The 26,484-nt window shown below is 41.9% G+C and overlaps 1 protein-coding gene across 2 annotated transcripts in view; it reads right to left on the bottom strand.

Moving 5' to 3' along the window:
- Positions 1 to 26,484, bottom strand: part of KCNQ5 (potassium voltage-gated channel subfamily Q member 5) — a 1,862,282-nt gene that overhangs the window by 308,752 nt on the left and 1,527,046 nt on the right. The window lies entirely within an intron of this gene.

Consider the following 26,484-nt stretch of genomic DNA (forward strand, 5'->3'; position numbering starts at 1 on the left):
AACCACCCGACTCAAACCCAAACATCACTTGCCGAGCCAGATGGGAGTGGCTGCCCGTAGCCCTTAATGCCCCTCGCCTCGCATAAGAACAGCAACCACCACAGGCATTTCCAGGCCAGAAGCATCTAAGACTGCTATCCTGGAACACAGCAGGTGCCCAATCATTGTTGGAAACAGGTTCTCCACCTAAAGCCTGGCACAACATGGATATAATTGCACTCCAGGAAAACTGGTCACAACAGGATTTTTTGCTGTCGGGATTAACGTCCTTTCAAATAAATGCAGTTAAGCACAAGCAGCATGGGAGGCCAAGTGGGGGTCTAGAAGTTTACCTCTCATTGACCCTGAAAATAGATATAGAGGAGCTGCCACAAGAAGACAAAGACTGCCGAGTGCTCAAACTCTGCTACTGGAACTCCAATAATAGGCCACCAGTGTTGTTGGTCAACACCTATGTACACCCCGGCTTTTCCTGCAAACGAGCCGCAATAAAATACCTAACAGCTATCATTATGTACTACCACCAGACCCACCCTGATTGGGACATCATTCTGACAGGAGACTTCAATTCAAATTTATTTAAGGCTCAAGAGGAAGAGGAAATACTAAGCGCCGACAACTCCTACTGGAATGTCCTGACACAGGTGTCATCGACCTTTACTCGTCCTGATCAGCAGGGAGTACAGTTGGTGACGTTACTGGAATACCTCAAACTATGGGTACTAAACGGGAGGTTCACTGATGACTCCCCGTCAAGCCACACCTTCCATGACCCTAATTCACGGTCTATTCTAGACTACACCCTAGTCACACTGTCTCTGATCCCTTTGGTACAACGATTTCAAATAAAATATACCAGTGACCATTCGTATCAAATATTGACCTTAAGGTCCTCCTTTTCTGTGCATGAACCTGCCCCGGCGCAAATGGGCTCAATAGAGTCAATGAGTTTGAAGAGACTACGTTGGTCATCTGCCACAATAGGAACCTTATCTTTATCTTTATCTGCAGAATTGCAGATGTTGAAGAGCCTTAAAAACCATAAACACATAATGGATGCCTGGGAGGACTTCTGAGTGAAAATACTGGACCAGCATTCTCCTTGCAGCCCATCATGGCCAGTTCCTCGAATCACCCCGGCCCACCTTTCAAAACAAGACTAACTCCTCAAAAAAGCTCAAAGAAAGCTGGCGAGATGTCCGAATGTTCGCCCAGGCAATCAGCTACTCTGGGAACAACTGAAGAACTATTAAAGAGTATAGAAGACTAATACGTGAGGACAAGGCTGAAGATAAGAGCTCTTTTTGGCTAAAATGAATACATGCCGCAAAAGGTAAAAATCCTAGGGAATTCTGGGGTATCATCAATTATCTAAATACCCGAGGGAACTCAATCAACAGCTCAAGCATCCCGGAAAAGACCTGGGTGAGTTACCTCAAGACAACCTTTGCAGCAAAGTGCCACCCCCGTGGAAACGCCACAATTGCCAGCATGGACGCCCGTAACGGGAAACATCTCCTTGCTGGATGACGGTGAGATGATCAAACTCACCCTGTCGACTGACAGGACATACCGAGCACTCCCAAAGGCCCGTTGGGAAGGAGCCCCCGGGCCAAATGACCTTCCACAAGCCATTTTTAGGGAAGAAGCAATCTTCTGGTCAGCAATGCTAACCTCCTTATACCAGGAAATAAGTCTAGGAGGAGGCATCCCTAAGAGCTGGTGAGGCTCTATAATCAATCTAATCTTCTAGGGTGGCAACAGAGACAATACGGGCGACTGTAGGTTAATCGCCCTTATTGATGTTGAGGAAAAGAACTACGCCTCCCTGCTCCTAGCTGAACTAACAACATGGTCTGTAAAACATAAAATCGTTCCAATGAACCAAACAGGCTTCAGGAAAGGAGTGGGTACTACGATTAATATTTTAATAACTTAATTTCTGGTAGAGCAGAGTAGACGGCGGCACAGGAAACTGCATCTTGGTTTTATCGATTTTAAGGTCACCTTCAACCGAGTGAATAGACACCTGATCTGCAGCAACCTGAAGCAATGGGGCTTTCTGGCCCCCTTCCTCAATGCAATAATTGATTTATACATACACACATGGGTACACAAAAAGATCGGAGATGGCACGAGGCACTCAAAAAACATCCCCACAACCCTCAGCCTGAAACAAGACTGTGTACTTTCCCCGCATCTGTTCAATGTATTTATGGCAGACCTGGCCCCAGCTCTGGACACCGGAAACGCTCACCCCCCTTGCCTGGGAGGGCTCTCATTGACACATCTACTTTATGCGGATGATCAGGTACTGCTCAGCTGCACTAAGGTTAGGCAACAAAGATCCCTAAACATTCTTGTAGATTATGTTCAATCCAACCAGCAGGAAATCAATGTGTCAAAATCGAAAATAATGTGTGTAGGCTGCAAGCACACCTTTAAATCAAGGATGGCCTTAAGCAATATTTCATTTGAGATAGTGCCAGACTATAAATATATTGGAGTAATTTTTGATGTCCAGGACTCCTTCCATCAACAGAAGAGATACATCTTGCAAACAGTCCCAGCCCTAATTTACGCTTTCTTCCTACTGGCCAAACGGCTACACGGTCCATCATTTCATCCTTTGCTAACAGTCATTGCATCCAAACTGCTTCCCATACTAATCTATGCAAGAGTGGCAATGCATGGTCACAACAAGCTCCTGGAAGACAAAACACAGCTCAAAGTATTCAGACGAGTCTTCAAATTACCAAACTCTGCCTCACCGGCGCAGGTCCGCCTTGAATTTAGACTTGTACGGCAAGACTTGGCTGCAAGAACAGATGCGGTTAAAACTTGGTACAAAGTCAGTCACTCAGCAGACAAATTGAACGAAGCTCTTTGGCATGCCCTAGAATATGACCAGCACTCAGCCTACAATAAGTATCTTCGATCATCAATTGTTAAATTACGATTTAAGGATCTGTGGGAGGCAACCCCGACATGCAATTCATTTTCTAGGGGGGCTACTAAGACCACTAAACTGCTTTCGTTCATAGAAGATAAAGCCAAATTTAGTGCCCGGGCACATGTGTGGATGACCATAAAATACTATGCCAAACTTGAACCGGCTGCCTACCTCTTCACAACGTTTGCACCGCACATGAAACAATCTTATGACAATGCGACTAGGCAACTTGGCCTTGGCCAATGCTCCGTCCTGGAAGAACATCATTTCACAGCAGTGCAGGCACTATGTATGCCAAAAGGAAGATCTAATACACATAATCTGCATCTGTCCTGGTCTGTTAGATCTCCAAAAGAGATTTCTTAAGAGAATGTTCACCGAAAGAGCTATTAGGACCTGCAGGGGAGCCATAGTAGCCTACTTCAATCCGCATGACCCTCAGCTAAACTGAAAGTTTGTCAAGTTCTTGAAATACGTTATGCGAAAAGGTGATGTTCAGGTTTTTAACTCCAGAGGATAGGGCAGCCGCACACCCTTCAAAAGTATCTATCACACTTCTTAAATCCAGGACTATAACAAACTTATGTTCATCCATTTAAAGACATCTTGAACTCCCGTCCTGTACACCTTTTATCTCCTACTATAACGAGACACTTGTTAAAGATTTATTTTAACTTTTCAATCTACATTTAATCTCTCTGTATTAAAATCTTATTATTTTTTTCAGAATGTTTTTACCAGATAATTTGGCAAAATTGTTATGGTTTTAATTAACTGAAACAATAAATAAACAAATCAAAGTACTGACGCAACACTTATTATTGGGTAGGTGTTTAAGTTCTGTCAACAAAATAGTTTAGATCCACCAGCGACGGAAATCAGCAGACAATGAGTAATCATAGCACTTTAAGAAAATGTACCCACTCATTCTGTGCCATTTCAAGTGTGACGCATGCTTTGCTGATGGCCCACATTAAAATTGGAACACATCGAAGCGCGGTACCCCTCATGTAACAATTAAATGGATTGTAATCTGAATAAAAATCACTTCCCCACAGAAAAAAACAATTCGGAAAGTTAAGATTTAGCCAAAAAAGTCAAAAAACATGAATTGTTGCTCTTGAAAATTACACTTCTGTATGATTACAATTTCCAAAATCACTTTGGACACACAGTGTAACTTGTCCAACAAATTTTATAATTCAAGTCAATTTATAACAATTCATTCATTGTAATACAAAATATTTATAACAATTCATTCATTGTAATACAAATTTTTCATGCAATTCACGCCACAATTCATTTAAGAGTTCGAGCCCGCCAACACGTGTTTCGTCTCAGGACAGTGTTGTCTCTTGTCCCAAACGACTTCTTCAGGGCACTTGACTCTGATAATTCGTTCCCACTTATTTACAAGTCCTACTACTTCCAATTTTCCATCACAACTTTGTATGTGACCTAATCCAATGAGAATCTGGCTCAAACAGGCGATTGTTTGTCAGTAATCGGCACTGAAAGGTGTGCGTACTTGCAACACGGCGGTCTTACTGTTCTGAACGTCGGCTTTTGATTCCTGTCGGAGGCACTCAGATATGCCCTGGAGTTATTGAACTCACGCATTGTATATATTCACTACATTGCGTGTTTCAGTGCCGATTACTGACAAACAATCGCCTGTTTGAGCCAGATTCGCATTGGATTAGGTCACATACAAAGTTGTGATGGAAAATTGGAAGTAGTAGGACTTGTAAATAAGTGGGAACGAATTATCAGAGTCAAGTGCCCTGAAGAAGTCGTTTGGGACAAGAGACAACACTGTCCTGAGACGAAACACGTGTTGGCGGGCTCGAACTCTTAAATGAATTGTGGCGTGAATTGCATGAAAAATTTGTATTACAATGAATGAATTGTTATAAATATTTTGTATTACAATGAATGAATTGTTATAAATTGACTTGAATTATAAAATTTGTTGGACAAGTTACACTGTGTGTCCAAAGTGATTTTGGAAATTGTAATCATACCGAAGTGTAATTTTCAAGAGCAACAATTAATGTTTTTTGACTTTTTGGGCTAAATCTTAACTTTCCGAATTGTTTTTTTCTGTGGGGAAGTGATTTTTATTCAGATTACAATCCATTTAATTGTTACATGAGGGGTACCGCACTTCGATGTGTTTAGGTTGTAGGTTCTCATTGGAACCTTTTGGAGGGTCGGGTGATTACCCTCGTGCAGGTTCCCTCTTACTTTGAGATCTTTGGTCCTTTTGAATCCTGAGCGCCTTGGTAATCCTAGTTATTTGACCCCATAGTTAGTCACATTAAAATTGGGCATTCGAGAGCAGGATGAACTTGTCATCACACAACACACATACAACCTGAGACAACACAACATAAACACAGATACACTCATAAAAAGGGTATTATGGACAGCCCCTTTCAGCCACTGACAACTGGTTCCTATAGCTGCAGGCATTTGCTAAGAGGGCTGTCCATCAGCAGTGGTTTCAGCTTACAGCATTTCGAGGATGTGAACACTTTAAAATTGGTGCCTCTCGTCATTTGTTGTACACATATACACACTACTTGCTCTAAAGACCTCTTACCGCTCTACTCATCAGTATCTTTTTGCTTTCATGCACCACTCTACAGTACAGCCCACTCTGCATTTTTGGGACAGTCAGGCAGCAGTAACATGCTACTAGCTCATTCTCCAGTGTTCTGTGCCCCCACACTGTTAATGTTTCGTTTTTTCAATGGTGATTTACCATAATCAAATGCTAAAGTAAATATTAGTCAAAATGGGTGTCAATGCATGTAAGCACATTTGTTCTGCTATATATATATATATATATATATATATATATATGTGCATGAGCTGCTTATGGCAGCCCTCTTTGAATGGGTTTTCTCACCATTCCAATATGACTGCCTTGTGGATGAATGAAGCACCAATGCACACAAACGTTTTCAAAAACAGTAGGTCACCATTTGCTTTTCAAAGGCAGGACTTATTGGTTTGACATTTTTGGTGAGCTCTTACAGTACAGCCGAGTCAGTAACAGTCCTATTCCTGGGAGATCCTCAATTTTATCAATTACCTCAGCAACCCAGAGGGTGGAGGCTAGTTAGTTTGAGCTCAAAATCAATAACCAATCGCTTTCATGAATTTTTACACCTTTTAATAAGTTCAAGAATCTCAGCCAGTCACTGTCTGATAAGCTATTATTTAGCTTCTTGATCACTTCCACCAGTGGTGAATTTGGAAAGTGGTGGGGCACAAAAAAAATATTTGATTATGACTGAGCAAGGCAACAAACAGAATGAGCAACATTTCTTCAGTTGGATTCGGGCATCAGAGGGTTCTCTGATCAAAAACAATTTGAACAAAATTGAGCCAAAAGGAGAATTTTACATCACAATTATCTCATATATTTACAAAAAAAATCTAAAAGATGGGAGAGCCACTGCAAGCTTGAGTCAGATGCCTGGCTCAACTCAAGGTCTTCTTTGACCTGTGAGCCCAAAACAATCCAAACTTTCATGTGGCTTCTTGCCACGCTTTAATCTTATGCACCAAGAAAGACGAAGCATTAACCTATGATGTAAAACAGTAGTAAGAGATTCCCATCTAATAATGTGAATGGTTTTAACAAAGAAAAAATACAATAAAGAATATTTTTCATTTAGTCATACCTGTCTAATGGCAGAATTGCACAATGTGAAACTAGAAAAGCTGGGACCAATTCGGGCTTCCCAGCTTGATCAAATTGTCGGATCCTAGGCAATTTAAGTTCAGTGATCTTCCTTTTATTCTATTATTACATGAGAGCATCTTCAAATATGTGAACTCAAGATGTGCACTGTTCAAAAACCTCTCACATTTGATTTGATAAAGTATAATGCTTCTTCAAGAATAAAAAGAATCTAGGCCACATATAGGATGCACATAACAACACACTTGCCATTTAGTTCACCAATGGCATTGTCGTCAGGAGATATCAGAGGGGGTATGTCTCTAAATTCATGTTTAAAAATCCAGAAGACGGTGTAGCCTAGTGGCCACAACTGCTAAACATGCAACATTGAGAAACAGCTGCGAATCCCGGCAAATCTCCCTGCGCTGAAAAATGTAACATATTTTTGTCTTTTCTGAAGCACCTTTATGCACTTGGGTAACCACACAGGCACACAAACGTTCCCCTTAATTACTATGCACTTTCAGTAATAAAAATATTCAAATAATGGCATAGCCAATGCTTCATTTTACTTCTGGTTCAGTTTTTTCATATCATCCCGTTCAAACGGGTCATCAAACCAATAATTTACCCTGAGCTGTCGGTGATAGAGGCCCAGAAGCATCATGGGAGTCAGTCTGAAGAACTGGGGATTGTTGTACCTTCAAGTGCAATCATAGTATAATTCAGCACAGATTCCAATTTCAAGCACTGATGAAAAGCCAGTGAATATGCACTAAACGTGTGACCGATTATCACACATTTAATTTGTGTTGTATTCAGTTAAACTAGTTTTGGATATGTCACTTGCAACAGTACTTTCAGATTTTTAATGCATACAGTTCCTAATAGTTTTGTAATCTGCAGATTGAGTGGTAATGGGCTTATTGTGAGGTGTGGGTAGTTGAACCAAATACTTAACGAATTAATCCTAGTTAATGCCCCTTTCGTATGAGGCCTCATACTGATCAATCAATGTGTACATTTTTTACCTGGTTTAACATATCTGGAAAAAAATGCCTGTGACAACATAAGTAGCCGTTCAAAGCTAACAGCCTATCAATCATTTTGCTGGTATACACTTACAACATCTCAACAATAGTTTTTATAAAATTATATTCAGGACTCGGATTAGTGCACTTAAGGCCCTCATAAGAATTCCCTGTTTATTTGTTGGCTTGTCCACACCTATTGTTTTCTACTCTTGTATTGCTATGTGTATTTAACCACTGACTCTATGTTTGTCCATCGACTCCATTTAGTGTGAGTGATTCCATTTTGTGCCCTGTTGCAGGTGCATGGCAGCGCAAGTACAAAACATGTTTTTGTCTTCGCCGTGCTGAAACATATCATGTGGGATGCAGACTAGATACGAGTTCATAAGGCTGAGAATGTCTTATCAGAGGAATGTACAGTACTGACTCAAAACAAGCATTGGGAGTGTGGCCAGCTTAGTTTGCATGTTTTTGGTGCAGATGAAGTACAGCCAGTGTTTGATTTCATAACAGAGGGGAGGATGTGCTAGGATGCTCTCCTAGTTTGTTTAGGGTTTAAAAGACGGAGAGACTTGGAGCTGAGATGGGAACTCACCTGTGGAGCAGAAGTGCTGCCCAGGAGCTCTTGATCCCATTTGGGGGGGTCTCATGCCTTGGCTAATCAAAGAGTTCCTCCAGTCTGGCTGGCGAGGAAGATGGTGCTTACCCTCATAGTGATACATTTTAAATCTTGATTATTTAGCTTATGTATATGTGCTCTGTTTACATAGTGCATATTTCTTTTTAAATCTTGACGATTTGATATATTTGCTCATCTTTGTATATACAGATGTTCTCTTGCATTTGAGTTATATGCGCATTCTTATATATTTGTGTGACTTTCGCTTGATATTTTATAAAGTGCCTTAATAAATTCGTTAATTAGACTAAGATTGTTCCATTCTTTTGGCATTGTGTTCTCTTAGTCTAAGTGACAGCAAAACAACTCTTTTGTCAAATTCTGAAGAATCTCATATACAAACATTTATACACACACACTCACACAAACTATTGCATGCTCACAGAAGGACACATAAACATAATTGTGCAGTCCCTCAAACATACAATGTGGAAACATATCTAGAGTAGTCCTCGCCAACAGTTTCTTCTGCATGTTGATTCCAAACTCTCAGATCGAACGAAGAAGATGCCAGAGTGAGACTCACACCCTTGTGCTCAATCAGAGGCTCAGATAAGATGAAAGGCTGTCCTTTTTCCATTATCATGGTTTTTGATGATGCTTAGGCGTGCATGACTTTCAGGCTCAAAATCATTATCTGACATGCTGCACTGCCTGACGCTATTGCAGCATGTCAGGCATGTATTTCATTTGTGGAAGGACAGGTTGTGACATTCCAGGCCTGCCAATGCACAATACAGCTCAGCGGAGCCCTCTTCTGGTGCAAGCTGATATTGCAGCCTTTACATGTAAACAAATGATCAGTGAGATCGTTTGCTTTCATGTAAAAGAGGTAGAATTTCAGCAATGAGATGCGAGTGAGACTTGATTGTGGAGGGTCACTACTCTAGCGCTCGCCTTTGGAAAAGCCACCCCTGCCTGCCTCCCTCCTAGGGAAGTGTGTAGATCTACAAGAAACAAATACTCTTGTTGTGGTTCATCAATGTCATCTGGGGTTTCATGAGGGCACAGTGTGACCAGTGGGCTTTTGATTGCTACCTCCGCAAGGTTGCGTGCTTTCAGTCAGCACAGCTGAACTGATCTTTCATGAGAGCAGGACATTTAATGAAAGCTGCTTTTAGTTGAGAAACCAACCAAGACCCGCAGTTATACTAGCCCCTGTCCCTTTGTATTAGTTTTGTATGCGTGCTGCAAGCTCTTATACAGACAGGTCACCATGTGCCAGCGCCGTAAGGATTGGCAAGGCGTTGTGATGTCCCATTGCTGGTGTATACATGCATCAATCAAGCTGTTCCTTTTCAGTTTTTAAATAAAAAGTGGCACCCCTTCCACTGCTCATGTGGCATCTGCAAAGGAAAATAAAGAGTTTTGGTTTCTCCAAGAGGCATGATGTTAGAAATGGGGTCTCTAGTTGGCAGAGGTATATACCCTTGTCCAAGTAGGGACCACAAACCTAGTCAGGGTAAGTCACAACACAATCCAAATTATCCTGTACCCACCTTCTGGTAGCAGGCTTAATTTATAGGGCAATGTGTAAAGTATTTGAGCAATAAATCATACAGTAACACAGTTAAAACACCACAAAAATACACCACACAGGTTTAGAAAAATAGATAATATTTATCTGACTAAAGTAAGGTCAAAATAACAAAAATCCAATAAGCACAAGTTGAAATATCCCTTTTTAAAGGTTTAAAATAGTCTCAATCCTTATAAATAAACAGTTGTTTCTTGGTTACACCCAGTACCTGGGATGCATCACAAATAATGACGCACGGAAACCACATAGGAGGAGATGTGTGGAAAAATAAGGTGTTGCATTGGATTTTCCGATGCGGCACAGACGATGCATCGTTTCTTTCCACGCTGCAAGGGGTTTGCATCATTTTCCGGCATGGAGTCTTGGTTACTGACTGCGATGCACGGATATTTTCACACCCAGGGACGATGCATTGAAAATCCTCGGCGCGTTTGAAGAAAGAGCACGTGCTGCGTCAATCCGGTAGGTGATGCATTGAATTTCCTGTGGCAAGGCAGGCGCTGCATTGAATTTCCGGTCGGGAAGTCAGTGCTGCGTCGTTTTGGTTGACTGTGTGGCAATTCTTCAGCCGTGGTGCAGACTTTGTGTTGATTTTCACAGGTGTTGCGTGGATTTTCAACGCACAAGGAATTTCTTGAAGGGATGATGTCTTTGAAGTCTTTGTTGGTCCTGAGACTTCAGAAACAGCAGGCAAGCTCAATCCAGGCCCTTGGAGAGCACCTTTGGGGAAGGTAGAGTCCTTCCAGCCAAGTCAGAGGCCAGCAGGGCAGCAGTCCTTTCCAGTAAAGCAGTTCAGATGAGCCCTTTGGGCAGCCAGGCAGCTCCTCTGACATGGTGCATGTGTAGGTCCCGAAGTGTCTGAGTTAGTGGGGTCAGGGATCCAGTTTATATACCCAAAAATGCCTTTGAAGTGGAGGAGACTCCAAAGAGTGATTTTGAAGTGCACACGTTTCCCTTATAGCCCAGTCCTGTCTGCAAGGGTCCCAGTGAGGGGTTTTCAGTTCTTTGTGTGAGGGCAGGCCAATGGCCTTTGAAATATAGGTGTCAGGCCCTCAACCCTTTCAGCCCAGGAAGACCCATTCAGTATGCAGATGAATGCAGACATGACTGAGTGTCCTGTGTTTGTGGTTGTCTGAGTGAAATGCACAAGGGAGCTGTCAACCAGCACAGACCAGATGTTGATTGGAGACAGGCTGTAGGCAATGATGGTTTTAAGTGCAGAGAAATGCTCACTTTCTAAAAGTGGCATTTATAAAATAGTAATATAAAATCCATCCTCGCCAATAAGCAGGATTTTCTGTTACCATTCTGCCATACTAAATATGACCTGGTTACCACTTTCAGATCAGAAACTACCACTCAAAAAGTATACGAGGACAGTCCTATGCTAGTCTATGAAGGGAGCAGGTTTCACAGTAGTGGGAAACGAATTTAGGAGTTTTTCAGTACCAGGTCATTTAAAACACGTGTACATGTCCTCCCTTATACCTACATAGCACCCTGCCCTATGGGTTTCCTAGGGCCTACCTTAGGGGTGACATATATGTAGGGGAGTTTAAGGTTTGGCAAGTACTTTTAAATGCCAATTCAAAGTGGCAGTGAAACTGCACACACAGGCCTTGCAACGGCAGGCCTGAGACAAGGTTAAGGGGCTACTTATGTGGGTGGCACAAAAAGTGCTGCAGGCCCACTAGTAGCATTTAATTTACAGGCCGTAGGCACATGTAGAACACTTTACTAGGGACTTATAAGTAAATCAAATATGCCAATTGGGGATGAACCAATGTTGCCATGTTTAAGGGAGAGAGCATATGCCCTTTAGCAGTGGTTAGCAGTGGTAAAGTATGCAGAGTTCTAAAACCAGCAAAGACAGTGTCAGAAAAGTGGAGGGAGACAGAAAAAAAGTTGGGGGATGACCACTCTAAGGCTGTCAGGTCTAACACATGACAAGACACACAATGTGAACATGACTCCAAAATCTAGAGTATGAGAGATGCCCAGAAGTAATTGGAATGCCAAATTAGCCATCTTAGTGACAGAGTTAGGGTTTTGTACTTTAACTGCTTCACATGCTCCGTGTCAGTTCCCCCACTGAATTAAAAGAAAATGAAAAGGAGAGTGTTGGAGTGTTAAGCATGTCCCCCCTTGTCAGCCGGTGGGGCTGGGGATGCAGCTGTTGACGCTCTCAGACATGGAGCAGTGCCTGTGTGATGGGTGGTGGCCAGAGCACAAGGAGGTAATGCACAAGAGAGCACTGTAATGCAATTGGCATGCAGTAAAACTACTAGGTCGGAGGCCGATTCCACTCTTGGGCTCTAGAGTGCATGCACTTTTTGTAGGAATTTGGGTTACTGGTTGAAGAGGGTGAATCCCTTCTCTTGTCAGGGTAAAACACAAACAAACTCTAACTTTACATGTGCCTAGTCCTGTGGTAGCTTGGCTCAAAGCAGTCAGGCTTAAGTGAAAGGTAATGTGCAAAGTATTTTTGCAGCATTTCAAACAATAATAAAGTAAAAACACAACACAAGAGAAATCATCCACCAATTTAGAAAATGAAAGTAAAATGTAATAAATTATTTGAGACTAAAACAATAAAATCCAATAAGTAGGACCAGTAACATTCAATTTTAAAGATTTAAGTAATAAAAGTGCATAAGGACACAAAGCTCCAACTGTGGGCATCTGGTCGAGCCGGACAGGGACAAATTCCCAAGTTCAGGCCAACCACGATGGCACATGGGCCGGCTACAGGGACCCAGTTAGGCACACTGAACAAAGTACCTTATGTCCTTGTTGGGCAGACTGGGCAGCATTGCTTTGTGAAGCTTCATGTTGACTGGCGTCGGCTGCGAGGACTGCAATGGGAAGGCCTGCATTGGACTGCATCAATTCTGATGAAGCTGGATGGCAAGGCTTTGCATCAAGTCGCGTTGGTTCTGATGAAGCTGGCAGCTGAGCGGTGAGGCTTAGGGTGTGATTCCATTGAGGCTAGCTGCAGTGGTCCATGTTGCTTGATGTCCATTCCGATAAAGCTTATAGCTGTGCAGTGAGGCTTTGTGGGGTTCTTTTAAGCGGATTTGGTGACGACCACAGCAGGGCTGGCAAGGCAGCTCTATTACCAAGGGACCAGGACTGGAGAGGCACCACTTTGGGGGTGGGGAGTTGGGACTCACAGTATGCAGAATCCAGGGGCAGGGTTCAAGAGAGTTGGAGTCTTTTCTTTCCCTGATGCTCTGATCGGAAGGCCAGCCAACTGATCCTTTGAGTCACTCTAATGGTCCTGGGTTCTAGATGCAAGTCCAGTCCTCCAAACTCAGGCAGCAGAGAGTCCTTTCTTAAGCAAAGAAGCAGCACAGCAATCCTTCTGTGTCTTCCACAGGTCTAGAGGAGTACTGAAGAGATGGGTCTGAGAATCCACTATTTAACCTTGATGCAAGCTTTGAAGAAGGAGATGTTTCTAGAGGGTTTTAACCTCACAGGTGCTTGGAATTTCCTGCCTCCCTGCCCTGGCCACAGCTTGTCTAAGGGCACAAAAGACTGGTGATAAACAATTTGTGAGTATGCTAATGCAAGTCTTTGTGATGTTCAAATGTAGTAGGTGACAGCTCTGACCCGCTACCAAATCAGAGATGGACCACCCTGCAAAAACATATTACCCCTTTGTATCTGTTGGAAATTGGGTTATTAGTTGTGTGGCCAGCACAAGTAATAGTTCCTCAATTGTCCTCAGTGGGAACCAAACACCCCATTGTAGCGCTTGACTCTCACAGGGTAGTAAGGCAGAGCAGTCTAAGGCCTACTCAAGGGAGGTGGTGTGGGCTAGGAATCACCAATCACTGGCACGCAATAATAACCCTCAATAAATGATTGTCCAGTCAGTACTTTTTCTTTAGAGGAGGAGGAGTACCTTTATTATTCACACACTACACAATAATTTACAACTATACGTTGACAGTTGGAACATATCTGGTTCACCCTGGGGGATTTTTACCTGACCTGCAGCGAAGCCCCATGTGCTTCTTCGGAGAAATAGGTAAAATGTCGCCAAACTTTAAAATGCCATAACTCCGGTCCCGTTGGGCCGATTTGGATGATCCTGGGCTCATTTTACTTCTGGTTGCATGCTCCATCCTCCAGGGTAGTTGCAACAACTCTGCTCACCTACAAAGTGGTATAGTCCTCTAAACACTGGTCCTCCTGGCTCCCTGGGCAGTTTTCCTTTGGGCTTTGTTGGTGGGTACAGAAAAGTCCAGGCCTTTCCCGAAATGGTCTTCAGGGGGAGTAAGGGACCAGCTTCACTGTCCCTTAGGAAGACCGACTGTTACTGTGGTCAACTGGACAGAGTCCTGGGTCCTGTGTGGAGGTCAGGAGTTCCTCCCTCCAGTTCTCCATGACAGTCTGAGGATCCAGCAGCGAACCAAGTAGAACGTTTGCAGGTAAGAGAAGGTTTTCCCCTTGTGCAAGAGTTTATAAAGGAGCAAGGAAGGTTCCAGAATACTGGCACCCGTAACCAATCCTGGAGGGCCGCATCACCTCTCCACTCCTGTCCCAACCCTCCTGCACAGCATGATGGGACATTCCAAAATGGTGTCATCATGGAATCACAGGTCACATAAGCTCCTGGGGTCTCAGCTCCACACCTCGCTGACATCACTACCAGGGACTTGCACACTGGAATTTCAAAGGCTGACCCCCATTGGTTTGACTTCGGTTGTCTGGACACTCTTCTTTGTACAGGGGGCAGGCCCATCCCTGGTGCAGTGTGACAGCTGGGTGATTGATACAGAGTATTCCTCCCCACCCTTTTTCCTCCTCAGGAGCAAGGAGAAGTAGTGCTAATTGCTCTTTTTGTGTGGGGACGACCTCTGTTCCTGCTTCTGGAGAGAATGTAATTAATGAACACAGCAGGGTGACAACAGGCCTGGGCTCTGATCCTGAGCCAAGCCAGGGGAATATGAAAACTCTGAATGACCCACAAGATGTACAGTTATTATTTTGGAAGTGGCAAATTTGATTTGCCTGCACAGGTTATACTTTAGTTCAAGATGTCAAAGGTCCCTCTAGGCCAAAGAGAAGGGAAACTACAGTCTAAGGCAGTTCTCTCCCTAGGTGTACAATGGAATGTCACTATAGTTAAAACAGTTAAGCATACTGACCTTCCCTAATAGTGTACACTATTCCCATGAGGCCTATTCCTGGTAAATACCTATACCTGCAGAGTCCTCATTTCGCCAAGCTACCTGTGAATTGTTACTGGGCTGTGCACAACAATAATCTCCCAGTTGCAGCCCACACGTGTGCGCATATGTTCCCGTATACCCCGCCAAGTTCCCCTTACTCTTGCTGTGTTGCATTGGCCTTATCTTAAAAGGTGGGCACTGGCGGTATACATGCACAGTCTGTTTACTGGGTGATTACCATGAGTGAGACACATGTAGTGAGGCTTACCCACAGTAAAAAAACACAAACAAAAGGGGATCAAAAAAAGCAAAAATAAAAAACGGGCATACTGCTGGCGCAGAACCCAGAGCAACAGTATCACTGTCTAGGAGTAATACACAAAGACCAGCTGCCAGCTTCACCTAGCCATATGACCCAGGATACAGGCACCAATTGGTTAGGACAAATAATGTCAACTTTCTAAAAGAGCCAAAACAACATGATGGAAGGAATGCTTCAATTAATCTCAGCCACTGGCAACCGCTTAGCAGTACATCCCAATCCATTATTTATTGACCACCATACCACCTCAGTTTAGACCCAGCCATATGCAAATCAGTCTTGACCTTGCTCCTCAGAGGTACTGCCAGGCCAGGGCAACAGGGCTAATTTTATTTCTAATATAAAATATTTATGCTCACAAACTCTAGGTTTTTGCTGAAGCGCCTTTTATAATTTCACTTGTAGATACTACTGTGACACTTGCGCATGCTTCTTAATGTTTCCTATCCAATAAATGATAACAAGTTCAGGTGATCTCTTTCAGGACAGCGGTAGGGGTGACATTCCAGCTCACACTTACTCACCTAACTTGAATGATAGTATTTTATTTGGATGGATTACGCCACGATTCATTAAAATAGAGATTCTTATTAATAATGTACTTTATTATCAGATTCTACTCTCAGTTATCGCATCAGGCTATTGACAAAGGAACACTTTGAATGAACCTCGTAATGCTCTTGTGCACTTCCCACTACATATCGGTACTGTAATAAAATGGTTTAATGCCTCCTGCTATGTGAGGGTTACAAACGTGATTCTTAATTTCTAGTTGAATACAATGATTTATGTACTATACATCGGATTCTATTTGGAAATAATGTTATTTATGAACGTTTCCAGCCTTCAGAAGTGTAGGGAAAAAACATTATCTGACAAAAAACCTAGAAAATGCAGGACAAAGAACCGGTTCAGAAAATGCATGGTTTCCGTGAATAATAAGGTTGTTTCCTAGAAGAAACATGAATGAAACATGGTTGTGAATAAGGAAAAACACATTAAGACAAAGAAAGAGTTTTACTTCAAGTGCGGATAACCGCTGCCTGCTTGGGGAATATCACTGAATATTGTAACAAATGATCTGTGGGTTTTGTCTCGTACACATTGATGAGGCAAAACAAAACTAATAGAAATAATTATCGGTGTTCTAGTTTCATAGGAGTTCAAATTGCATTCATTTTCTCCTAGTCCAACAGAATGTTGATTTACAAAATCGTAATTTCGGTTTAGATTTTTGAAATCCTAGATTATGTATTTGCATTTCGTTATGTTCTGTTTTATCACAGACCTTTTAGCCAATTCAATGAAAACTACACCATTCATATTGCATGCATCAGTAATATTTTGTTTTAAAAATTCAAAATCTTCTCCCATGATAACACACCCGTAACAACATCACACACATTAATCACCCACAGCTCAGCTTCCCGTCCTATTACTCATGGAATTTAAACTGGCCTTTGACTTCGTACAGCCTCCACTGCCTTTTGGCTATGTTTCAGTCAATGGTTGGTTTGCGACTGCTGTTTTGCTGCCTTGTCAAAAGAATTGCCTATTGTAGACCCTTTCAACTTTGAGTTTTTATTTTGTAACACAAAGGGCCTCATTATGAGGTTGGGGGTCTTAGGACCGCCAGCCTTGTGGTGGCGGTCCGACTGCCACATTAAGACCCTGGCGGTCAGACTGCCAGAGTTCTGCCGTCTCTGCCAAGATCGGTGATCCTGACTGGTTGATGGCGGGTGGAGGTAGCAATCTGCCAGGTCAGCGCTGCATGTAGCGCTGCCCTACAGATTACAATGTTGTTCTCCGCCAGTCTTCTCATTCCGGTTTCACCAGGAAATGGCTGGTGGAGAACAGGTGCAGGGGACCACAGGGGGGGGGGGGCTGCACTTCCCATGCGCTTGGCATGGGCAGTGCAGGGGTCCCCCTGCCCAGCACCCTTGCAATGTTCACTGTCTGCTGTGCAGACACTTACCATTGCGAGTGTGCTGGTGCACCCTGATGGTGACAGCATTCCTGCCGGCTCGATTACAAGTCAGAGACAATGCTGCTGCCTGTTTCTGGCTAGGCTGATTGGCAGAAACCTCGGGTTCGGCCCCTCTGCCTAGCGGGAAACTCCTAATAGGTCTGGTGGGGTGGTCATCACTATGGCTGCAGCCACCCTGTCAAGAGTTTGGCAGACAGGTTATCCCGTCCGTCAAACTCATAATTAGGCCCAAAGTCTTTCTGGCACAGAACTATGTACTTACATGCCTCCGTTTTTCATTGAAGCCAAATAACAAGTATGAAATGTGCAATTTCCTCTTGCATTTGAAGCAACAATTTTTGCAAGTTGGAATTTTTTTAAGTTAAAATCATCTTTACTCATAACTTTTTCGGAATTTACTTTTTGTTCAGCTAGTGAGAGATTAGGTACAGTTAGCATCATTCTATTCAGTATCAACACGAAATGGAAATACAGAACTATAAGACGGTTCAGACGAGTTTTTTTCAACTTCTTCTCATGTTATCACACAAATTTGTCTGGGGATTCAGGAATGCATGCTATTAAGGTACACAAAATTTAGTAACTTGCAGATCTGGTAATTATTTGCATATTTGTTATAGTTTTACTTCCACAATCACTTTTGGGATTAGTGCCCTGTGCCCTATTTTTGTTTAGTCCCTTTGTCTCCCCTCACTGAATCTGCATCAGTATTCAAGTACTAAATAGGCAATGATGGCAAACTGATAAGCATGAACGTCGATTCAGCAAAAGGCCAAGGGTAGCGGAAGTGACATCGCACGCCATTTGACCTTTATGTTCACTTACACACACCAGCTTACACATACACACACACTCACTCTCACATAAATGCACTCTCACCTACACACGTGAAAAAAGAATAAATTTAAAAGCATTTGTTACTTACCTTATCTGCCAGCAGGGTCACATTCAAGCCAATTAGACTCAATTTGTTTGTTAAAATAATAGGGAATATTATTATTATTCAATATTAGTGTAATAAAAACATGGACATTGGAACCCCAACCCATGCCCATATTCCTGGCTCTGATTTTGCTACCTTTCATTCCAGAGGTCGCAAATGCAGTGCCAGGGGTCAGAAGGAGCAAGGCAGAGATCACAGCTGCGAGCCCTGGTGACTCATAAATGACATCCATAGTGGTAAGTGATCGTTGGGAATTGCATGGCTAAGGCCGCTGTACCATGGCATGTGGTAACAGCTGCAGACACCTAAAGGTAAGAATGCAATTTTTTGTCAAGAATACCTTTGCACTTTTTGAATGGAAACAATGAGTTGCTGTAGATGTTTCACCTGGGAGTGGACTTCTGCACGGAGGTATTCATCTCTCATATGCAATTTAACTGCAGCTTGAAAGAAAATCCTGAATGGCTTCCCTTTTATCATTTTTCAGGAAAGACATAGGTGGCAAATATTTTACTATTTATTGGACCTGGCATCTTGGTGTGGTTTCTTCACAACGTTTTGCCTTCCAACCTCCTGTTTTTACTGATTTTAAGAGGCTGCACTATTTACCACTGCTAAACAGTGGTAAAGTGCTTGTGCTACCTCCTTAAAACATGGTAATATTGGCTTGTCCCCAACTGGAACATTTAATTTACTTATAAGACCCTAGCAACGTGGTACTACATGTATCCAGTGCCTGCAAATTAAATGCTACCAGTGGGCCTGCAGCACTCACTGGGTCACCCACATGGGTAGCCTTTAAAACTCATTGCAGCCTGTGTGTGCAGTTCTAAAATGCCATTTCGACCTGGTAAAATAAGCCTTTTGTCATGCCAAAACCTTAATTCTTAGTACATATAGGTCACCCCTAGGGTAGGCCTGAACAGCCATAGGGCAGGGTGCAGGGCATCTAATACATTGGACATGAACTTTAAAGTTTTGCATGCCCTGGTAGTGAAAAACTCTTCCCTTTGTTTTTCACTACTGCAAGGCTTTCCTCTCTCATAGGATTTCTTTGGCATAATTCAATAGATTTCATATGTGATAGCATTCAATTGGGAGCAGGTGGGAAGGTTGAGGTCGGTATCTGAAGAATTATTATTTAAAAACCTATTTAATGGTAAAGTCAGGTTTTAAGTCATAATTCTGAAAATGCCACTTTTAGAAAGTTGGCATTTTCTAGTCCTGATCATTTGGTGCCTTCCGGTTGTTTCCTGGATTACATGACTAGGTAGAGCTAGCCATTGGTCTTTGTATGTTGTTCCTAGTCAATGAGAAAAAGGAGCACAGATGTTGGCAAGATGGACCAGCTCTAACTTGTTGGGGGATGGCTGTCACCTACCACACTTGGACATCACAAAGGCTCTGCCTTTGCAGACTCACAAAAGGTTTGACACTAGTCTGTTGTGATGCCAGACAACTTGGGCACAGGCCATGGAGGCATGAAATTCGAGCACCTCCGAGGGAGGGGTAGGAAGCTACAGAACCGTTTTCTACTTCAAAGTCTGCACCAGCTATAAATATTAGACACAGTGCCTCTATGTTAAGCCTGACTGCTTTTGTGTCAAGCTACCAGAAGGTTAAGCACTTTTTAATTTGGGGTTTTCCTGTGTTTTTCCCTGACAGAGATTGTGGTTACTGCTTGAGTAAGGTTTCACCCCCTCAACCCATAACCTTATTTTCAACAGTATTGGTTAGAGTTTCCTACAATGGTGCAGCTGGATTGTTTCTTACAAGTCCTACCTAGTGTTACCATTTTCTAGGGTTCAAAATTTGAAAAGGAAAAGCATAGGAAAGAAGATGTATATTCACCTGAGGAGGAAAAACTTGGGAAGTGAATGGGCTAGCTCTTATCTCCAGGTTTGGAACCAGCCAACATCCTGAAACAGAGTGTCGGGATCTTGTGATGAGGGACTGTTGTCTCTCTGAATGCTAGTTACTTTGCCTTTGGATGGTGTGACTTGGAATAGGTCCTATGTATCCAGTGGGAGGTGCTGAAATGCACTGAATTTCTAGTTAACTTAAGTGCAGTTGATGAAGACTTGTAAATTGTATTCACCTTCCTGGAACCCAAAACGTTTTTTTTATCTGGAGTAGTTGGTGTGAGACAGGTCTCATTCATGAGATACCCAACTTTCTGCAAAACAAATTGGATTCAGCCTTCCGATTGGTCTCTCTATAGATTAGTGAGCTGCTTAAAAGTTTCCAAATACCAACACAAAATCACGTTATGTCGTAGTAACTGATTCGATTTTCATTGGGGTCCAATGATCCATGCCCTTCTTAGAGGCTCAAAAAGGAACAGATTTCTTGCATATTTGTAACTCCCATAAACATATATAAGCCGCCATTGAAAACTATTACGGTTCTGAATTACATCTTAAATTATATAACGTGTGTATTTTTATTTAATTCTCACCCCTGATCTTTTATTTGTAAGTAGGCGAGGCAATTTTATTATCTTTTGATTTGGACATTACTTTCAAAATGTTTCTACAAATGCACTGCGATTCCTCCATTCTCCGACCTATATGCAGATGTTAAACTCGAGGTTTGTTGACACTATGAAAGACAAAGCCAAGGGCACTTTAACAACGTCCTTTACCACGCATTGTTTGTGATTTACGAAATGAAGGCATTGCACGGCTCTGGTAAAACATGTTAAGTCTTATTCGACTCTCCCACCTAGATTCCACCAGTGAAACAGAACATTCAGAATCTCTGTATACCCTTAGTAAAGTGCTACATAAAGGTGTGTGTGAATGGGATGGGTGCCAGGGAAGGATTCCTTTGTACTCTATATACACATTCATTGCACTTCTGCGAACTAGAAATTGCGTGTTTAAATTATGTAAAATACCAGTTTTACACACAGGACGTTTGTTAAACAATAGCCGTGAAAGAAATGACTTTGTTTGTAGGGACACAGGGAACGTTGCAATTCGCAACACTGAAACACTTACTATATTCTCCACTGTTCAAGTGGCAGCATTTTGTTTCCATTACGGTCCTATGCATGAAGAAGGCTGGAGTAATCGCACACAAGGAGCGCATCTATTTAATTAGGCTTCACTCTGCTCCTCTGGGCATTTGAAATGCTTCCTATGCAGGTGATAACGAGGTTCTCAACACTCACGGCTGTTTAATGCTCCCTCTTACCAGATGAGCACCATGTACCTGTAGCAAACCTGCAGCTGGAATCACTGGTGCGAGCATGATGGGAATTATACTTTACTATGGAAGTTACTTAAGTATAAGGCGAGCTTCAGATCCTTTCAGTTTGCCAGCACTTTGCAAGAACCATGAATTAAATAAAAAAGAATCACGCAAGATATCAGTTGATTAATCAGGGAAGCAAGCCTGGAGTTCCCATTGCGTATTACAGCGATGGGGCATTTAGTATACTGATTTTCTATTCTTTATACAGCTATTGAGGCAGCGTTCACATCATATTTTGACATCATCACAATAATAATGTTTTATAAACATTAAGATTTTATTTAAAAAAAAGTCAGGAATGGTATAGGAATGCAAAATGTCCCAAGGAAAACCCACCAATATATTGAAAACCCATAGTTTAGTGAAAGTAACACCTTAATGATGACAGTACCTAAATATGAATTATTATTTTTTTGATTTATTGTTAATATAGTTGTTTTTTTAACAATTTGCTGATATGTTTTAGATATAATATTCAGGTAGGCCATAGACCATCATGTTTTCAGACAAGGTGGGGGAGAAACAATACTTAATTTGTGTTTGTGGATGCTCGCCACAATTACTTATATAAACACTGGCACATGTTTATGAGAGTAAACCACATGGCCTATTTGCTTGAGCACAGCATATACGGTTAGCAATTTAATGTATTAAACATGGTAAAACACGTACTTCTGAGCCATCCCTATTGCTTTGGTGACCTGATGTATTGCAAAATGTCACTCTTGTTTAAGTAAAATGCTTACTAGGTAAAGCGGGGACTGACGTTCGGTAGCAGTGGCAGGAGCTGTGGGTGGTGCTGTCTGTAGTTCAATACTTTAGGCCCTGACACTTGCAAGCACGCATGAAGCGTGTTTCGATCTCTCACTGGACAGATCTTTTTACGTTGATGGAGATGAAGAGGGAATCAGATTTCTGTGAAGCCCATTTAGTCACACAGTAAGAACCAACAATTGAAAATTAAGGTTATTACTATTCAAAAGGTACAAATTTACAGCTGTGCATGTTTTTCCTTTGTATCAAATTAAGATACAAAGCACTAACATATACAGCAGTGCAGAAACTTAGAATTGGAAATAGGTGCTCCATAAAGAAACCCCTGCGCTCTCTCTCTCTTCTAAACATGAAATAATTATAAAATCATTTAGTCAGAATTCTAAATCAGCACTAAGGATGGTTGGATGGAGTTTAGGGAAATTTAGAAATGCAAGAAGGTATCAGCATAATGAAGGCTTCAGTATAAATCTTCCAGAAAAAAGAATACGTGTTTAGCAAAAGCTTCACACTTGCAAGAAGAATGGAAGCAGAAAGGTCTCTACCCCTCAATGTCTAAGGGAAGTCTGTCTTAACTTCTAACAGCATCAATTAAAACAAGCAGAAACTCCAACATGAAAGTTATCGGTTCCTCCCCTTGAAGGAAAAGTCAGCTTCGGATCCATTGTCTGCATTCGCAACACACCCTGAATTTCTCATCCCACAGATCCAGGAAAAAGCCTATGCTCCTGGTACAGGATGAAAAGGAAGCTTCAGCTGCTCATTAACTCTTAACGTCTCTTGCCAAGATTTATTCTCTCAAACCTTACTATCAACAAAACTAATACATAAGACAATTCTCTTTTTCACTAGCTAACGAAGCCCTGAAATGCACCTGCAAAGGAAAGAACACACTATCCAGGCAAAACACAATTAAGAATTAAGGCCTACATTCAGTTAAATAAGCCTAACTTTAGCTGAACATTTAGGCCTATATTTACAAGGGTCTTGCATCCCAGTTGCATCGCTTTTTGAGAATCAAACAACAGCATAAATCACTAAATCATATTTATGAAGCCATGCAAAGCCATTTTGCATGACTTTGAAGGGCCTCATTAATATGGATCAAGGCAAGGCAGTTCAAATCACTCTGTTGCCCTATTCTGCACTAGGGAAGCATTCCATGGGCATTGCAGTGGGTGTTCCCCCACACCACCCATAGATTTTGATGCATCCTCAGATTTACAAGACCTTGTAAACCTGGGGATATGCCAAAACCTTACGCCTCTCCAAGGGAGGTGTGACAAGAAAAAATATCCCTATTTCTCCTAGTTTTTCCTCTTTCTACATCACACGTAGAAATAGGAAAATGTCTCCCAGGATTGTTTTTGTGCAGGAAGGTGCGCCTTCCTGCACAAAAACAATCCTGCATGCAACACAGGCACCCTTGCACCACGGAAAAAAGTATGGGTAACAACCCATTCTCAATTTGCCAAGATGGAAAGGGTGATCATCAGCACAGAGTTAGTTTTGAGCAGAAAAGCCGAAGAGTATCTAGACCAACAATCAAAGCACGAGATCAGACGAATATGTCTTGAAGGAGTCCTTCCGGAAAAAGCTCCAAGCAAAACATGCTGTTGCTGCAAAATAATTACAATCAGATGCGTCTCCTAAGATAAACAAAAAGGAGACCACTCAGTACAAACACCCTTATACCTCACGATACTTAGAGGGGAAGTAAAACGTAATCCAAATTATTGCGTCTCCATATTCTTATAATCCAATTAACTGGAGTGCATCTCCAAGGGAAGACCACTTGGTTCCAAATAGCCCAATAACCTTGCAAAGCTCAGTGAGAGAAGTTATATCCAATTCAAAATGTTCTGTCTCCAGGGAGTAGTGGTATGCCCTCCTATCACTTCAACAAGCTATAATCACTCCAAACTAATAACCAGCATGCACATAAGGGTATACCACTGCTCCCTGGAGACAGAATATTTTGATTGATGGTCCAGACATTCTTTGACTTTTCTGCTTAAACCTACCTCTGTACTGATAATGACCTTGAATTCATTGGGTCTAAATACCAGCGATGTTCTACTAGCAAATTGGAAATAGATTGTTACCTATAATTTTTTTACATCTTTAATGGACCGTTTGATTGAATTGTAGAGCCTTTGTCATTCTTTTTCTTTTGTTAGCACTGTGTATTGTCTAAATGTATCTGTTTGTGTAATAGGTGGAACACAAATTGTTCTCATATTGTATTGTTTTCACAGAAAAAAAAACAAATTAAGATAATTTTTGTAAAACATCTGTGTGTGGGCACCTTTTCTCAATTCTTTAGTCAGATATACACATATACCTTAGTGCCTTGTTTTTTGTAATTTTTGCAATTTTTCACATTTATTGACTGGCAATCTCCTGGAACCATTGTTTATATATATTTCATTGCCCCTGGTTCTTGGTCAGTGGGGCTGCCCCTTTTGTGGTTACCCCTTCTGAAAGTGGCATTTTCAGAATTGTGACTTAAAAATCGACTTTACCATGAAAGAGGATTTTAAATTACAATTCCTTACACACCAAACATGGTATTTCCACCTTCTCTCAAAATGTTGTCACTTATTAAAGGTAATAAATTAACCCAATGTTATCCTAAGGGAGCGGTAATCCTGAACACAAAATTGTTTTTTCCAACCAGGACATGTAACTCTTAAAGGTACATGCCCATGTTTAGATAAACTGAACCCTGCCCTATGTTGTGTTAGGGCCTACTTTAGAGATGACATATGTACTAAAAAGCGGGTTTTAGGCCTAGCTAGTGGTTTATTTTTCCAGGTTGAATTAGCAGTTTAAAACTGCACACAGGCTGCAATATCAGGCCGGAGACATGTTTTAAGGGGCTGGGTAAGCGGATGGCACAATAAGTGCTGCAGACCCACTGCTAGCATTTAATTTACCGGCCCTGAGTATATGTACATCACTTCAATAGGGACTTATTAGTAAATTAAGTATGCCAATCATATGTAAGCCTATGTTAACATACTTTAGGGCGTGAGCACAAGCAAGTTAGCACTGGTTAGTCCTAAGGCCAACAAAAATATATTGAGCAAAACAGAAGGGGAGAAGAAAAAACATTTGGCGAAAGATCCCTCTAAGGCTTACAGGTATAAAAGTCACCCTTAAATTCATCCATATGCAAAAACTTGGCTACATAGCAATTAATGTCTCCTTCATAGGGGCTCAAGGACAACCAACATTACCAAGCAAGGGCTCATTGACAGTCTGTCTGAAAATTAGGAAATAAAACATGAGACACAAGCCCCTTCTCCTTTGCAAACACAATTCTGAGGAGCTCCTAAGAAGGTCACGTTCTTCTCATCTTCAGAAAAGAAATTAACACTTTTGTTTTCTCATTACATCCTCTCTTAAACTGGGCCCTTCCTCTTGTGGAAGGTGCTTTGAATACAAATCTCCTAAATTTTGGAAACACGTAAATCTAGTAAAATTTTGAAACATTTTTGTTTCTTTTGTAACTACTGTTCTCCTATCAGCAAGTTGTTCACTTGCCCTAATATTGTAACCATCTGTTGTGTACTTCACCATTGCCTCTGTAATCTGTACTTAGTTCTATTCTTGTGTAAAGCACCACAACCTCCCCAGAACTGAAAGTGTACGATATAAATCATCACAAAATAAATAAATACAATATTATGAAGCCAATAACAGCCAGAACTGAGCATGAAGTGTCTGTGATAGATGGTGGTACCAAAGATGACCATGATAAAAAGCAATCACAAGGTAGGGTGACAGCTACAATGTAATAGTCACAATGACACCCAATATATCTTTGGCAGTCTAGTGCTGATAAATTAATATTCATCTTCTCAGAGCAGGAGGAACTGGACATGACTATCATTAAGGACCCATCAGTCAGAGCCTAGAGCCCTAATTGGTACTGAGGCCCTAATTACGGCTTTGGTGGTCTTTTATAAGTGCTGGCGGTATGCTGGCCGCCCTATTAGGAGTTTTCCGCTCGGCCAGCGGGCGAAAACAACATTTCTCCCAACACCCCCTTTCTGCCAGCCTTTGCATGCAGAGAAACCACCATGCAAAGGCTGGTGGAAAGGGGACTCGT

The sequence above is a fragment of the Pleurodeles waltl genome, chromosome 5 (genome assembly GCF_031143425.1).
Source record: "Pleurodeles waltl isolate 20211129_DDA chromosome 5, aPleWal1.hap1.20221129, whole genome shotgun sequence".
NCBI lineage: Eukaryota > Metazoa > Chordata > Amphibia > Caudata > Salamandridae > Pleurodeles > Pleurodeles waltl.